General features: G+C 45.2%; 1 protein-coding gene across 1 annotated transcript in view; it reads left to right on the plus strand.

Moving 5' to 3' along the window:
- The window catches only part of LOC139386286 (mastermind like transcriptional coactivator 2), a 135,361-nt gene that overhangs the window by 1,825 nt on the left and 118,009 nt on the right, over window positions 1-15,527 (plus strand). The gene's annotated exons all lie outside the window — the stretch shown is intronic.

The raw sequence follows: 15,527 nt of genomic DNA on the forward strand, positions 1-15,527 counted from the left end.
AACTACAATCTACACCAATAACGACAGTCTACATACCTAACTACAGTCTACATTCCTAACTACACCCCTAAGTACAGTCTACACCCCTAAGTACGGTCTTCACCCCTAAGTACGGTCTACACCCCTAAGTACAGTCTACATACCTAACTACAGTCTACATACCTAACTACAGTCTACACCCCTAACTACAGTCTACACCCCTAACTACAGTCTACATTCCTAACTACACCCCTAACTACAGTCTACATTCCTAACTACACCCCTAACTACAGTCTACACCCCTAACTACAGTCTACACCCCTAACTACAGTCTACATTCCTAACTACACCCCTAAGTACAGTCTACACCCCTAAGTACAGTCTACATACCTAACTACAGTCTACATACCTAACTACAGTCTACACCCCTAACTACAGTCTACACCCCTAACGACAGTCTACATTCTTAACGACAGTCTACATTCTTAACGACAGTCTACATTCCTAACGACAGTCTACATTCCTAACTACAGTCTACATTCCTAACTACGGTCTACAATCTTAACTACAGTCTACATTCCTATCGACGGTCTACATTCCTAACTACAGTCTACACCCCTAACTACAGTCTACATTCCTAACCACACCCATAACTACAGTCTACAATCCCAACTACAGCCTACATTCTTAACGACAGTCTACATTCCTAACTACGGTCTACATTCCTAACTACAGTCTACAATCCTAACTACAGTCTACAATCCTAACTACAGACTACATTCCCAACAACGGTCTACATTCCCAACGACGGTCGACATTCCCAACGACGGTCGACATTCTCAACGACGGTCGACATTCCCAACGACGGTCGACATTCCTAACGACGGTCGACATTCCTAACGACGGTCGACATTCCTAACGACGGTCTACATTCCTATCGACGGTCTACATTCCTAACTACAGTCTACACCCCTAACTACAGTCTACATTCCTAACCACACCCATAACTACAGTCTACAATCCCAACTACAGCCTACATTCTTAACGACAGTCTACATTCCTAACTACGGTCTACATTCCTAACTACAGTCTACAATCCTAACTACAGTCTACATTCCCAACGACGGTCTACATTCCCAACGACAGTCTACATTCCCAACGACGGTCTACATTCCCAACGACGGTCGACATTCCCAACGACGGTCGACATTCCCAACGACGGTCGACATTCCTAACGACGGTCGACATTCCTAACTACAGTCTACACCCCTAACGACACCCCTAACTACACCCTACACCCCTAACTACACCCTACACCCCTAACTACAGCCCTAACTACAGCCCTAACTACAGTCTACACCCCTAACTACACCCCTAACTACAGTCTACAGCCCTAACTACAGCCCTAACTACAGCCCTAACTACACCCCTAACTACAGTCTACATTTCTAACTCTAATGTTGCTGACAGTTAAAAAGTAGCTAAGTTAATCTTACTTTGGACGATGCGTTTAGTAAGGACAGTCATGAAAATTGCACTTGACAGTCAGCGCTAGAAAGGGAAAGGAGTCAGGATGGCATGAACCAACATTACTTACTTTTGACTAGAGTGGTTCTGTGTGAATCTGATTTTGTGTGCATTGTTTTGTATTGCTAGGTATTTCTGTACTGTTGGAGCTAGAAACACAAGCATTATGTATTACTGTCCTGTTGGAGCTAGAAACACAAGCATTAGGTATTACTGTACTGTTGGAGCTAGAAACACAAGCATTAGGTATTACTGTACTGTTGGAGCTAGAAACACAGGCATTAGGTATTACTGTACTGTTGGATATCTACCTCTAATACCTTATTATTATCTATCCTGATGCCTAGTCATTTTACCCTGCCTTCATGTACATATCTACCTCAAATAGGTTATCTATCCTGATGTCTAGTCACTTTACCCTGCCTTCATGTACATATCTACCTCAAATACCTTATTATTATCTATCCTGATGCCTAGTCACTTTACCCTGCCTTCATGTACATATCTATCTCAAATACCTTATTATAATCTATCCTGATGTCTAGTCACTTTACCCTGCCTTCATCTACATATCTACCTCTAATACCTTATTATTATCTATCCTGATGTCTAGTCACTTTACCCTGCCTTCATCTACATATCTACCTCTAATACCTTATTATTATCTATCCTGATGCCTAGTCACTTTACCCTGCCTTCAAATACTTTATACCTCTCCACATTAATCTGGTACTCCCTGTATATAGCTCCACATTGATCTGGTACTCCCTGTATATAGCTCCACATTGATCTGGTACTCCCTGTATATAGCTCCACATTGATCTGGTACTCCCTGTATATAGCTCCACATTGATCTGGTACTCCCTGTATATAGCTCCACATTGATCTGGTACTCCCTGTATATAGCTCCACATTGATCTGGTACACCCTGTATATAGCTCCACATTGATCTGGTACACCCTGTATATAGCTCCACATTGATCTGGTACTCCCTGTATATAGCTCCACATTGATCTGGTACTCCCTGTATATAGCTCCACATTGATCTGGTACTCCCTGTTTATAGCTCCACATTGATCTGGTACTCCCTGTATATAGCTCCACATTGATCTGGTACTGGTACTCCCTCTATATAGCTCCACATTGATCTTGTACACCCTGTATATAGCTCCACATTGATCTGGTACTCCCTGTATATAGCTCCACATTGATATGGTACTGCCTGTATATAGCTCCACATTGATCTGGTACTCCCTGTATATAGCTCCACATTGATCTGGTACTGGTACTTCCTGTATATAGCTCCACATTGATCTGGTACTTCCTGTATATAGCTCCACATTGATCTGCTACTGGTACTTCCTGTATATAGCTCCACATTGATCTGGTACTTCCTGTATATAGCTCTACATTGATCTGGTACTTCCTGTATATAGCTCGACATTGATCTGGTACTTCCTGTATATAGCTCCACATTGATCTGGTACTTCCTGTATATAGTTCCACATTGATCTGGTACTGGTACTTCCTCTAAATAGCTCCACATTGATCTGGTACTTCCTGTATATAACTCCACATTGATCTGGTACTGGTACTTCCTCTAAATAGTTCCACATTGATCTGGTACTTCCTGTATATAGCTCCACATTTCCACATTGATCTGGTACTTCCTGTATATAGCTCCACATTGATCTGGTACTGGTACTCCCTGTATATAGCTCCACATTGATCTGGTACTGGTACTTCCTGTATATAGCTCCACATTGATCTGGTACTTCCTGTATATAGCTCCACATTGATCTGGTACTCCCTGTATATAGCTCCACATTGATCTGGTACTCCCTGAATATAGCTCCACAATGATCTGGTACTTCCTGTATATAGCTCCACATTGATCTGGTACTTCCTGTATATAGCTCCACATTGATCTGGTACTTCCTGTATATAGCTCCACATTGATCTGGTACTGTGCGAGCGTGTGCTGATTTTACCCGTTTCCTGTGCTGTATGAGGCATCTATGGTAAGGGGCACACTGCAAGGGCAACAGCCAAGCTGAGAAGGGATATTTTTCTGGTTGTTTTTGTCTTATTAGCCCCTGGGGAGTTGGACATGCAGGCTAGAGGCTATGAAACTGTTCCCAAGGAATGTTTCAATATCATGTCATAATGGGAGAGATGAGACTATATTTGCAAGAGTTTACAGATGTCTCTCTCTCCCCCTCTCTCTCTCCCCTCCTCTCCTCTCTCTCTCTCTCCTCCCTGGTTCATATAGTTCATGGAAACAGACATTATTTAGCCTAATTTAGGGTAGCTTCCCATAAATCATTAATGACACTACAGTAGGTTAAATACAGTGCTGGCATTCAATGCTTTGTTATTTTTAGTTCAGTAATGTAGATTTTATAGATATGGTATCAGTCAGTAATCTAGGTCGATTTGATAGAGATGCAGTTGACTGCCTGTTGACTGCCTGTTGACTGCATGGTTACTGCCTGTTGACTGCCTATTGACTGCGTGGTTACTGCCTGTTGACTGCCTGTTGACTGCCCATTGACTGCCCGTTGACTGCCTGTTGACTGCCCGGTTACTGCCTGTTGACTGCCTGTTGACTGCCCGTTGACTGCATGGTTACTGCCCGTTGACTGCCCGTTGACGGCGTGGTTACTGCCTGTTGACTGCCTGTTGACTGCATGGTTACTGCCTGTTGACTGCATGGTTACTGCCTGTTGACTGCCTGTTGACTGCCCGTTGACTGCGTGGTTACTGCCCGTTGACTGCGTGGTTACTGCCTGTTGACTGCGTGGTTACTGCCTGTTAACTGCCCGTTGACTGCGTGGTTACTGCCTGTTGACTACCCGTTGACTGCCTGTTGACTGCCCGTTGACAGCATGGTTACTGCCCGTTGACTGCCTGTTGACTGCCTGTTGACTGCGTGGTTACTGCCTGTTGACTGCCCGTTGACGGCGTGGTTACTGCCTGTTGACTGCCCGTTGACTGCCCGTTGACTGCCCGTTGACGGCGTGGTTACTGCCTGTTGACTGCGTGGTTACTGCCTGTTGACTGCCTGTTGACTGTGTGGTTACTGCCTGTTGACTGCCCGTTGACTGCGTGGTTACTGCCTGTTGACTACCCGTTGACTGCCTGTTGACTGCCCGTTGACTGCATGGTTACTGCCCGTTGACTGCCTGTTGACTGCCTGTTGACTGCCTGTTACTGCCTGTTGACCGCCCGTTGACTGCATGGTTACTGCCTGTTGACTGCCTGTTGACTGCCCGTTGACTGCGTGTTGACTGCCCGTCGACTGCCCGTTGACTGCGTGGTTACTGCCCGTTGACGGCGTGGTTACTGCCCATTGACTGCCCGTTGACTGCGTGGTGACTGCCCGTTGACTGCGTGGTTACTGCCTGTTGACTGCGTGGTTACTGCCCGTTGACTGCCCGTTTAATGCTGTTGACTTCCCGTTGACTGTGTGGTTACTGCCCGTTGACTGCCCGTTGACTGCCTGTTGACTGCCTGTTGACTGCCCGTTGACTGCCCGTTGACTGCCTGTTTACTGCGTGGTTACTGCCCGTTGACTGCCCGTTGACTGGGTGGTTACTGCCCGTTGACTGCCTGTTGACTGCGTGGTTACTGCCTGTTGACTGCCCGTTGACTGCGTGGTTACTGCCCGTTGACTGCCTGTTGACAGCCAGTTGACTTCCTTCCAAATGGGTCCCTATAAAGAGTTCACTGATGTTGATCATAGCCCTGCTTCACATTTCACCCTATGGGTTCTGGTCTAAAGTAGTGCACTACATAGGGAATAGGGTGCACTGGTCTAAAGTAGTGCACTACATAGGGAATGGGTGCTCTGGTCTAAAGTAGTGCACTAGGGAATAGGGTGCCCTGGTCTAAAGTAGTGCACTACATAGGGAATAGTGTGTCCTGGTCTAAGTAGTGCACTACATAGGGAATAGGGTGCCCTGGTCCAAAGTAGTGCACTACATAGGGAATAGGGTGCTCTGGTCTAAAGTAGTGCACTATATAGGGAATAGGGTGCCCTGGTCTAAAGTAGTGTACTACATAGGGAATAGGGTACCCTGGTCTAAAGTAGTGCACTACATAGGGAATAGGGTGCACTGGTCTAAAGTAGTGCACTACATAGGGAATAGGGTGCACTGGTCTAAAGTAGTGTACTACATAGGGAATAGGGTATCCTGGTATAAAGTAGTGCACTACATAGGGAATAGGGTGCCCTGGTCTAAAGTAGTGCACTACATAGGGAATAGGGTGCCCTGGTCTAAAGTAGTGTACTACATAGGGAATAGGGTGCCCTGGTCTAAAGTAGTGTACTACATAGGGAATAGGGTGCCCTGGTCTAAAGTAGTGTACTACATAGGGAATAGGGTGCCCTGGTCTAAAGTAGTGTACTACATAGGGAATAGGGTGCCCTGGTCTAAAGTAGTGTACTACATAGGGAATAGGGTGCCCTGGTCTAAAGTAGTGTACTACATAGGGAATAGGGTACCCTGGTCTAAAGTAGTGTACTACATAGGGAATAGAGTGCCCTGGTCTAAAGTAGTGTACTACATAGGGAATAGGGTACCCTGGTCTAAAGTAGTGCACTACATAGGGAATAGAGTGCCCTGGTCTAAAGTAGTGTACTACATAGGGAATAGGGTGCCCTGGTCTAAAGTAGTGTACTACATAGGGAATAGGGTGCACTGGTCTAAAGTAGTGTACTACATAGGGAATAGGGTGCCCTGGTCTAAAGTACGTAAACAGAGAGGTAACTTCCATAGGATAGGAGCCAGTGGTTAAGTGTGAGCCAGTGGTTAAGTGTGAGCCAGTGGTTAAGTGGATAGGAGTTAAGTGGATAGGAGTTAAGTGGATAAGTGTGAGCCAGTGGTTAAGTGGATAGGAGCCAGTGGTTAAGTGTGAGCCAGTGGTTAAGTGGATAGGAGTTAAGTAGATAGGAGTTAAGTGGATAGGAGCCAGTGTGATCTAGAGACATTTGTAGAACCAGTCAGTGTCTGTCTCTCTGTGTGGTTCATGAATACTACAAGCTTGTTAATGTCATTTTGTTAGAACATTTACAAGCAGAATTTAACTTGTATTCCGATTTCTAAATGTTCACCCATTAAATTGAACAGCACTATTTTCTATGAAGCAGCTAGCCAGCCAGCTACCACTGTGCCATTGTATTTTCTATATAGAAGCTAGCCAGCCAGCTACCACTGTGCCAGTGTATTTTCTATGAAGAAGCTAGCCAGCCAGCTACCACTGTGTCTGTGTATTTTCTATGTAGAAGCTAGCCAGCCAGCTACCACAGTGCCATTGTATTTTCTATGTAGAAGCTAGCCAGCCAGCTACCACTGTGTCTGTGTATTTTCTATATAGAAGCTAGCCAGCCAGCTACCACTGTGTCTGTGTATTTTCTATATAGAAGCTAGCCAGCCAGCTACCACTGTGTCTGTGTATTTTCTATGAAGCACCTAGCCAGCCAGCTACCACTGTGCCAGTGTATTTTCTATGAAGAAGCTAGCCAGCCAGCTACCACTGTGCCAGTGTATTTTCTATGAAGAAGCTAGCCAGCCAGCTACCACTGTGTCTGTGTATTTTCTATGTAGAAGCTAGCCAGCCAGCTACCACTGTGTCTGTGTATTTTCTATATAGAAGCTAGCCAGCCAGCTACCACTGTGCCAGTGTATTTTCTATATAGAAGCTAGCCAGCCAGCTACCACTGTGTCTGTGTATTTTCTATGAAGCAGCTAGCCAGCTACCACTGTGCCTGTGTATTTTCTATATAGAAGCTAGCCAGCCAGCTACCACTGTGTCTGTGTATTTTCTATATAGAAGCTAGCCAGCCAGCTACCACTGTGCCAGTGTATTTTCTATATAGAAGCTAGCCAGCCAGCTACCACTGTGCCAGTGTATTTTCTATGAAGCACCTAGCCAGCCAGCTACCACTGTGCCAGTGTATTTTCTATGAAGAAGCTAGCCAGCCAGCTACCACTGTGCCAGTGTATTTTCTATGAAGAAGCTAGCCAGCCAGCTACCACTGTGTATGTGTATTTTCTATGAAGCACCTAGCCAGCCAGCTACCACTGTGCCAGTGTATTTTCTATGAAGAAGCTAGCCAGCCAGCTACCACTGTGTCTGTGTATTTTCTATGAAGAAGCTAGCCAGCCAGCTACCACTGTGCCAGTGTATTTTCTATGAAGAAGCTAGCCAGCCAGCTACCACTGTGCCAGTGTATTTTCTATATAGAAGCTAGCCAGCCAGCTACCACTGTGTCTGTGTATTTTCTATGTAGAAGCTAGCCAGCCAGCTACCACTGTGTCTGTGTATTTTCTATATAGAAGCTAGCCAGCCAGCTACCACTGTGTATGTGTATTTTCTATGTAGAAGCTAGCCAGCCAGCTACCACTGTGTATGTGTATTTTCTATGAAGAAGCTAGCCAGCCAGCTACCACTGTGTGTTCAGATAACGGAGAGCAGGACAGCTCACTCATGTAATTCAACACATTACTTTGACCTTGTGTGGTCAGGCATGACAAATAAAATGGGGGACAGGAGAGTAAGCGAGAGAGAGGGGAGAGAGAGAGTACACAGTAGCAGAATACCTGACCACTGTGACTGATGCAAAAGTAAGAACAGCTTTGACTGTGTACAGACTCAGTGACCATAGCCTTGCTATTGAGAGATGCCTGCCATAGGCAGACCTGGCTCTCGAGAGATGACCATATTAGAGAGACATATTTCCCTCAGATTACACAGACCCACAAATAATTTGAAAGCAAATCACAATATCTCAGCCTCTCTGTCTCCGCTGGTCCTCTGTTCTGTGTAGTGACACATTTGAAGTGGATTATAAGGCATTATGAAGGATGTTATAATGCATTATGAAGGATGTTATAATGCATTATGAAGGATGTTATAATGCATAATGAAGGATGTTATAATGCATTATGAAGGATGTTATAATGCATTATGAAGGATGTTATAATGCATTATGAAGGATGTTATAATGCATTATGAAGGATGTTATAATGCATTATGAAGGATGTTATAATGCATTATGAAGGATGTTATAATGCATTTTTAATAAAGGGTTAACCCTGAACAACAGAACAGTTCACACTGAGATGCAGGTCAAAAGGACATTAGGTCTCCCCTCTTGTGTCCACAACTGAACATGGACAGACAGACACCAGGACAGGAAGTTAGACACCAGGACAGGAAGTTAGATTGAGAACATAGGGACTGAACATGGACAGACAGAATACCAGGACAGGAAGTTAGATTGAGAATATAGGGACTGAACATGGACAGACAGAATACCAGGACAGGAAGTTAGATTGTGACCATAGGGACTGAACATGGACAGACAGACACCAGGACAGGAAGTTAGACACCAGGACTGGAAGATAGATTGAGAACATAGGGACTGAACATGGACAGACAGAATACCAGGACAGGAAGTTAGATTGTGACCATAGGGACTGAACATGGACAGACAGACACCAGGACAGGAAGTTAGACACCAGGACTGGAAGATAGATTGAGAACATAGGGACTGAACATGGACAGACAGAATACCAGGACAGGAAGTTAGATTGAGAACATAGGGACTGAACATGGACAGACAGACACCAGGACAGTAAGATAGATTGAGAACATAGGGACACAGCCATACATTGTCAGTTGCAATTATCTGCTCTTACTGGTACGCTTCCCTTCATAGATTTAAGAGGAAATGACTGGTGTAATCCATATGGTGGAAACTCCCTCTAGCCCAGGATTGCATCAATCCAATGCTTATAAGTGTATTGGGATGAGTGCTAATTTGGGGAGATTAGGGGAATGACAGAATGTTTTAGTTTACTGAAAACTTGTTACTGACACCAACATTGTTGTCTACCTTTACGAGCTAACTATCTGCATTAAATCCCATACTACAAATCAGGGTCTCTCTTGGTATCACTTGTTCATTATCTCAAGCTCCCGGCCCAACATAATATCAACATTCTAGTTGTTCATTATCTCAAGCTCCCGGCCCAAAATAATATCAACATTCTAGTTGTTCATTATCTCGAGCTCCCGGCCTAATATAATATCAACATTCTAGTTGTTCATTATCTCAAGCTCCCGGCCCAAAATAATATCAACATTCTAGTTGTTCATTATCTCAAGCTCCCGGCCTAATATAATATCAACATTCTAGTTGTTCATTATCTCAAGCTCCTGGCCTAATATAATATCAACATTCTAGTTGTTCATTATCTCAAGCTCCTGGCCTAATATAATATCAACATTCTAGTTGTTCATTATCTCAAGCTCCCGGCCCAACATAATATCAACATTCTAGTTGTTCATTATCTCAAGCTCCCGGCCCAACATAATATCAACATTCTAGTTGTTCATTATCTCAAGCTCCCGGCCTAATATAATATCAACATTCTAGTTGTTCATTATCTCAAGCTCCCGGCCCAACATAATATCAACATTCTAGTTGTTCATTATCTCAAGCTCCCGGCCCAACATAATATCAACATTCTAGTTGTTCATTATCTCAAGCTCCCGGCCCAACATAATATCAACATTCTAAATGGTGCAAACTGTTTCATTATCTGTTACAAATGTTAGAAATACTACCAATCACAGGATTAACTACCAATCACAGGATTAACTACCAATCACAGTATTAACTACCAATCACAGGATTAACTACCAATCACAGGATTAACTACCAATCACAGGATTAACTACCAATCACAGGATTAACTACCAATCACAGGATTAACCTAATAATATTCAGAATAATTGTGAAATATACCACGGCCCAATCAGTATTCTAATAGGTGTACTGCATTACAAAAGTAGTGCACTACATAGGGAATAGGGTGCCCTGGTCTAAAGTAGTGCACTACATAGGGAATAGGGTGCCCTGGTCTAAAGTAGTGCACTACATAGGGAATAGGGTGCCCTGGTCTAAAGTAGTGCACTACATAGGGAATAGGGTGCCCTGGTCTAAAGTAGTGCACTACATAGAGAATAGGATACCCTGGTCTAAAGTAGTGCACAACATAGGGAATAGGGTGCCCTGGTCTAAAGTAGTGCACTATATAGGGAATAGGATGCCATTTGGGACATAACCAAGACGCGCCTGCAGGTTGATTTCTCCAACAGTGGTGTCTTTCTGAGGCACCCCCTACACACACACACACACTCTACACACACACACACTCTACACACACACACGCCTCTAGGGGCATGAGTCTTTGAAGACAGAGAGCTTCTGTTGAAACCAACCAGCTGATCAGTTCTGTCTCATCCCTGTAGACCGTCTCTCATCCTAGTACTGTAGTCCTCCCAGGATAATGCAGTAGAGGTACTATACGTCCTCCCAAGATAATGCAGTAGAAGTTCAGTGTGTCCTCCCAGGATAATGCAGTAGAAGTTACGTGTGTCCTCACAGGATAATGCAGTAGAAGTAGTGTAGTCCACCCGGGATAATGCAGTAGAAGTAGTGTAGTCCTCCCGGGATAATGCAGTAGAAGTACGGTAGAAGTAGTGTAGTCCTCCCAGGATAATGCAGCCCTGCTAGAAGTATTGCAGCCCTCCCGTGATAATGCAGTAGACGTATTGTAGTCCTCCCGGGATAATGCAGTAGAAGTACGGTACGTCCTCCCGGGATAATGCAGCCCTGCCATTCCATATGGACCAGAGGAACACAGGCAGCCCTGCTATTCCATATGGAATAGAGGAATACAGGCAGCCCTGCTATTCCATGTGGACCAGAGGAACACAGGCAGCCCTGCTATTCCATATGGAATAGAGGAATACAGGCAGCCCTGCTATTCCATGTGGACCAGAGGAACACAGGCAGCCCTGCTATTCCATATGGACCAGAGGAACACAGGCAGCCCTGCTATTCCATGTGGACTAGATGAATAGAGGCATCCCTGCTATTCCATGTGGACCAGAGGAACACAGGCAGCCCTGCTATTCCATATGGAGTAGAGGAATACAGGCAGCCCTGCTATTCCATATGGACTAGAGAAATACCGTTTTTTTTGTTTCAGCCCCAAGGCATCTCCGCTTACAGACCCTCTATTAGACCCGAAGCTATACAGTCAGTGTGTTTCCTATAGAGGAACTGCCTGGCTGTTTTCAACTCAAACTGCAAACAAAAACACAGACATTGATGCTTCAAGGCCAGACCTGGGAGACAACCTTCCATTCCAAAGGGAACCCTTTTCTAGTGCACTATACAGGGATTAGGGTGCCGTTTGGGACTAAGATTTCATCTTTTTGGAGAGCCACAACTATAGCTGTGTTATATTTCCACAGGTTATGTCTGTTTCAGGACCCTGTCTTTCAAATATAATTTATAAAATTCGAAATAACTTCACAGATCTTCATTGTAAAGGGTTTATAAACAGTTTCCCATGCGTGTTCAATGAACCATAAAAAATTAATGAACATGCACCTGTGGAACGGTCATTAAGGCACTAACAGCTTACAGACGAAAGGCAATTAAGGTCACGGTTATGAAAACTTATGACACTAAAGAGGCCTTTCTACTGACTCTGAAAAACACCAAAAGAACGATGCACAGGGTCCCTGCTCATCTGCGTAAATGTGCCTTAGGCATGCTGCAAGGAGGCATGAGGACTCCAGATGTGGCCTGGGCAATAAATTGCAATGTCCGTACTGTGAGACGCCTAAGACAGCGATGTGAGACACCTGCACAGGATTGGTACACCCGAACATCACACCTGCGGGACAGGTACAGGATGGCAACAACTGCCCGAGTTACACCAGGAACACACAATCCCTCCATCAGTGCTCAGACTGTCCACAATAGGCTGAGAGAGGCTGGACTGAGGGCTTGTAGGTCTGTTGTAAGGCAGGTCCTCACCAGAAATCACCGGCAACAACGTCGCCTACGGGCACAAACCCACCGTCGCTGGACCAGACAGGACTGGCAAAAAATGCTCTTCACTGACGAGCCGTGGTTTTGTCTCACCAGGGGTGATGGTCGGATTTGTGTTTATCGTCGAAGGAATGAGCGTTACACCGAGGCCTGTACTCTGGAGCGGGATCAATTTGGAGGTGGAGGGTCTGTCATGGTCTGGGGCGGTGTGTCACAGCATCATCGGACTGAGCTTGTTGTCATTGCAGGCAATCTCAACGCTGTGCGTTACAGGGAAGACATCCTCCTCCTTCATGTGGTACCCTTCCTGCAGGCTCATCCTGACATGACCCTCTAGCACGACAATGCCACCAGCCATACTGCTCGTTCTGTGCATGATTTCCTGCAGGAATGTCAGTGCCCTGCCATGGCCAGCGAAGAGCCCAGATCTCAGGGCCATTCCCCCCAGAAATGTCCGGGAACTTGCAGGTGCCTTGGTGGAAGAGTGGGGTAACATCTCACAGCAAGAACTGGCAAATCTGGTGCAGTCCATGAGGAGGAGATGCACTGCAGTACTTAATGCAGCTGGTGGCCACACCAGATACTGACGGTTACTTTTGATTTTGACCCCTATGTTCAGGGACACATTATTCCATTTCTGTTAGTCACATGTCTGTGGAACTTGTTCAGTTTATGTCTCAGTTATTGACTCTTATGTTCATACAATTATATACACATGTTAATTAAGTTTGCTGAAAATAAACTCTGTTAACAGTGAGAGGACAGTGAGAGGACAGTGAGAGGACAGTGAGGGGACAGTGAGAGTTTATATATTTATCTCACCTACCTAAACAATGAGATACAGGAGTTTGCCTACAATAGACTGTCTGGATCTCAGCTATTACATTTTACTGGGACACAGCTGTTCCCTCTTCTTCGTCTGGCTGAAGGGACACAGCTGTTCCCTCTTCTTCGTCTGGCTGAAGGGACACAGCTGTTCCCTCTTCTTCATCTGGCTGAAGGGACACAGCTGTTCCCTCTTCTTCGTCTGGCTGAAGGGACACAGCTGTTCCCTCTTCTTCGTCTGGCTGAAGGGACACAGCTGTTCCCTCTTCTTCATCTGGCTGAAGGGACACAGCTGTTCCCTCTTCTTCATCTGGCTGAAGGGACACAGCTGTTCCCTCTTCTTCATCTGGCTGAAGGGACACAGCTGTTCCCTCTTCTTCATCTGGCTGAAGGGACACAGCTGTTCCCTCTTCTTCATCTGGCTGAAGGGACACAGCTGTTCCCTCTTCTTCATCTGGCTGAAGGGACACAGCTGTTCCCTCTTCTTCATCTGGCTGAAGGGACACAGCTGTTCCCTCCTCTTCATCTGGCTGAAGGGACACAGCTGTTCCCTCTTCTGAATACTGGGCCTACATCCCAAATGGAACCCTATTCTCTATATAGTGTCCCAGATGGAACCCTATTCTTTATATAGTGTTCCAGATGGAACCCTATTCTCTATATAGTGCATTACTTTTGACCAGACCCCTATGGGCCCTCGCCAAAAATAGTGTACTTTAAATGGATTTGGGTGCCATTTGAGACAGAGACGGCATATGAGTAAACATGTCTTTGGAGTGGGTTGTCTGGAATCTATCCATTCATTCACGCCTGATGTGACTTCTTCTGCTTAGAGAGGCTCTGAGGTCTGAGAGAGAGAGAGAGGGAGAGAGAGAGAGAGAGGGAGAGAGAGAGAGAGAGGGAGAGAGAGAGAGAGAGGGAGAGGGAGAGGGAGAGAGTTAGAGAGAGAGAGGTAGAGAGAGAGAGGTGGAGAGGTAGAGAGGTGGAGAGGTGGAGAGGTAGAGAGGTGGAGAGGTAGAGAGGTGGAGAGGTAGAGAGTTGTAGAGGTGGAGAGAGAGAGGTGGAGAGAGAGAGGTAGAGAGAGAGAGAGAGAGCTGTGTGAGTGTCTTTGTTGATCTCATCTGAAATTAGACCCTTGTGGGAACCTGCATGTTCACAGAGGGTAGAAAGGGCCCCTATGGTAAATTTGAACCTATACCCTATTGGAGTGGTAAATATGAACCACGATGTGAGAAACTATACCCCACGGGAGTGGTAAATATGAAACCATGAAATTAGAAAATATCCCTTTCTAGAGTTGTTTACAAAAAGACACACAACCTCTGAAGGAGACATGTTAGAATGATTCAGATGTTGTGGCTGTTTGTTTGGGGAAATTTCACTTTCTGTCCCTTCTTCACTTGAGGTTTCTCCCGATGGCTTCGACAGCTGTGAAAGTAGTGACAGTTATATGCCAGATCTCTTCTCATAGGCTACACTTATCTATCAGCCAATCATCTAACAATAGTCATCGAAATTGTTAAAAGTTTATATAAAGTAATTATAATAAATGCAACAGTTGGAAAATGAAGATACTCCAAAACGTTCCGAATTTTTATAATCGATCAGATATTGACTGAATCATATAAAACATTTTACTGGCACGGACAAGTAATGAATGGTCCTAACACACCAAGACTGTTGTGAAGAGGACACAACAACGCCTTTTCAGCCTCAGGAGACTGAAAAGATTTGGCATGGATCCCCAGATCCTCAAAAAGTTCTACAGCTGCACCATCGATGAAAAGATTTGGCATGGATCCCCAGATCCTCAAAAAGTTCTACAGCTGCACCATCGATGAAAAGATTTGGCATGGGTCCCCAGATCCTCAAAAAGTTCTACAGCTGCACCATCGAGAGCATCCTGACCGGTTGCATCCCCGCCTGGTATAGCAACTGCTCGGCATCTGACCGTAAGGCGCTACAGAGGGTAGAGCGTACGGCCCAGTACATCACAGGTGCCAAGGTTCCTGCCATCCAGGACCTCTATACCAGGCGGTGTCAGAGGAAGGCCCATAAAATGACCACACGTCAAGCCATAAGACTGCTGAACAATTAATCAAAAGGCCACTCGAACTATTAACATTGATACATCACTTTACAAATGACCTTGTCTATCCTGTACCCCGCACATTGACTCTGTACCGGTACCCCCTGTATATTGCCTCCACATTGACTCTGTACCGGTACCCCCTGTATATAGCCTCCACATTGACTCTGTACCGGTACCCCCTGT

The sequence above is a fragment of the Oncorhynchus clarkii genome, chromosome 27, assembly GCF_045791955.1.
Source record: "Oncorhynchus clarkii lewisi isolate Uvic-CL-2024 chromosome 27, UVic_Ocla_1.0, whole genome shotgun sequence".
Taxonomy (NCBI): domain Eukaryota; kingdom Metazoa; phylum Chordata; class Actinopteri; order Salmoniformes; family Salmonidae; genus Oncorhynchus; species Oncorhynchus clarkii.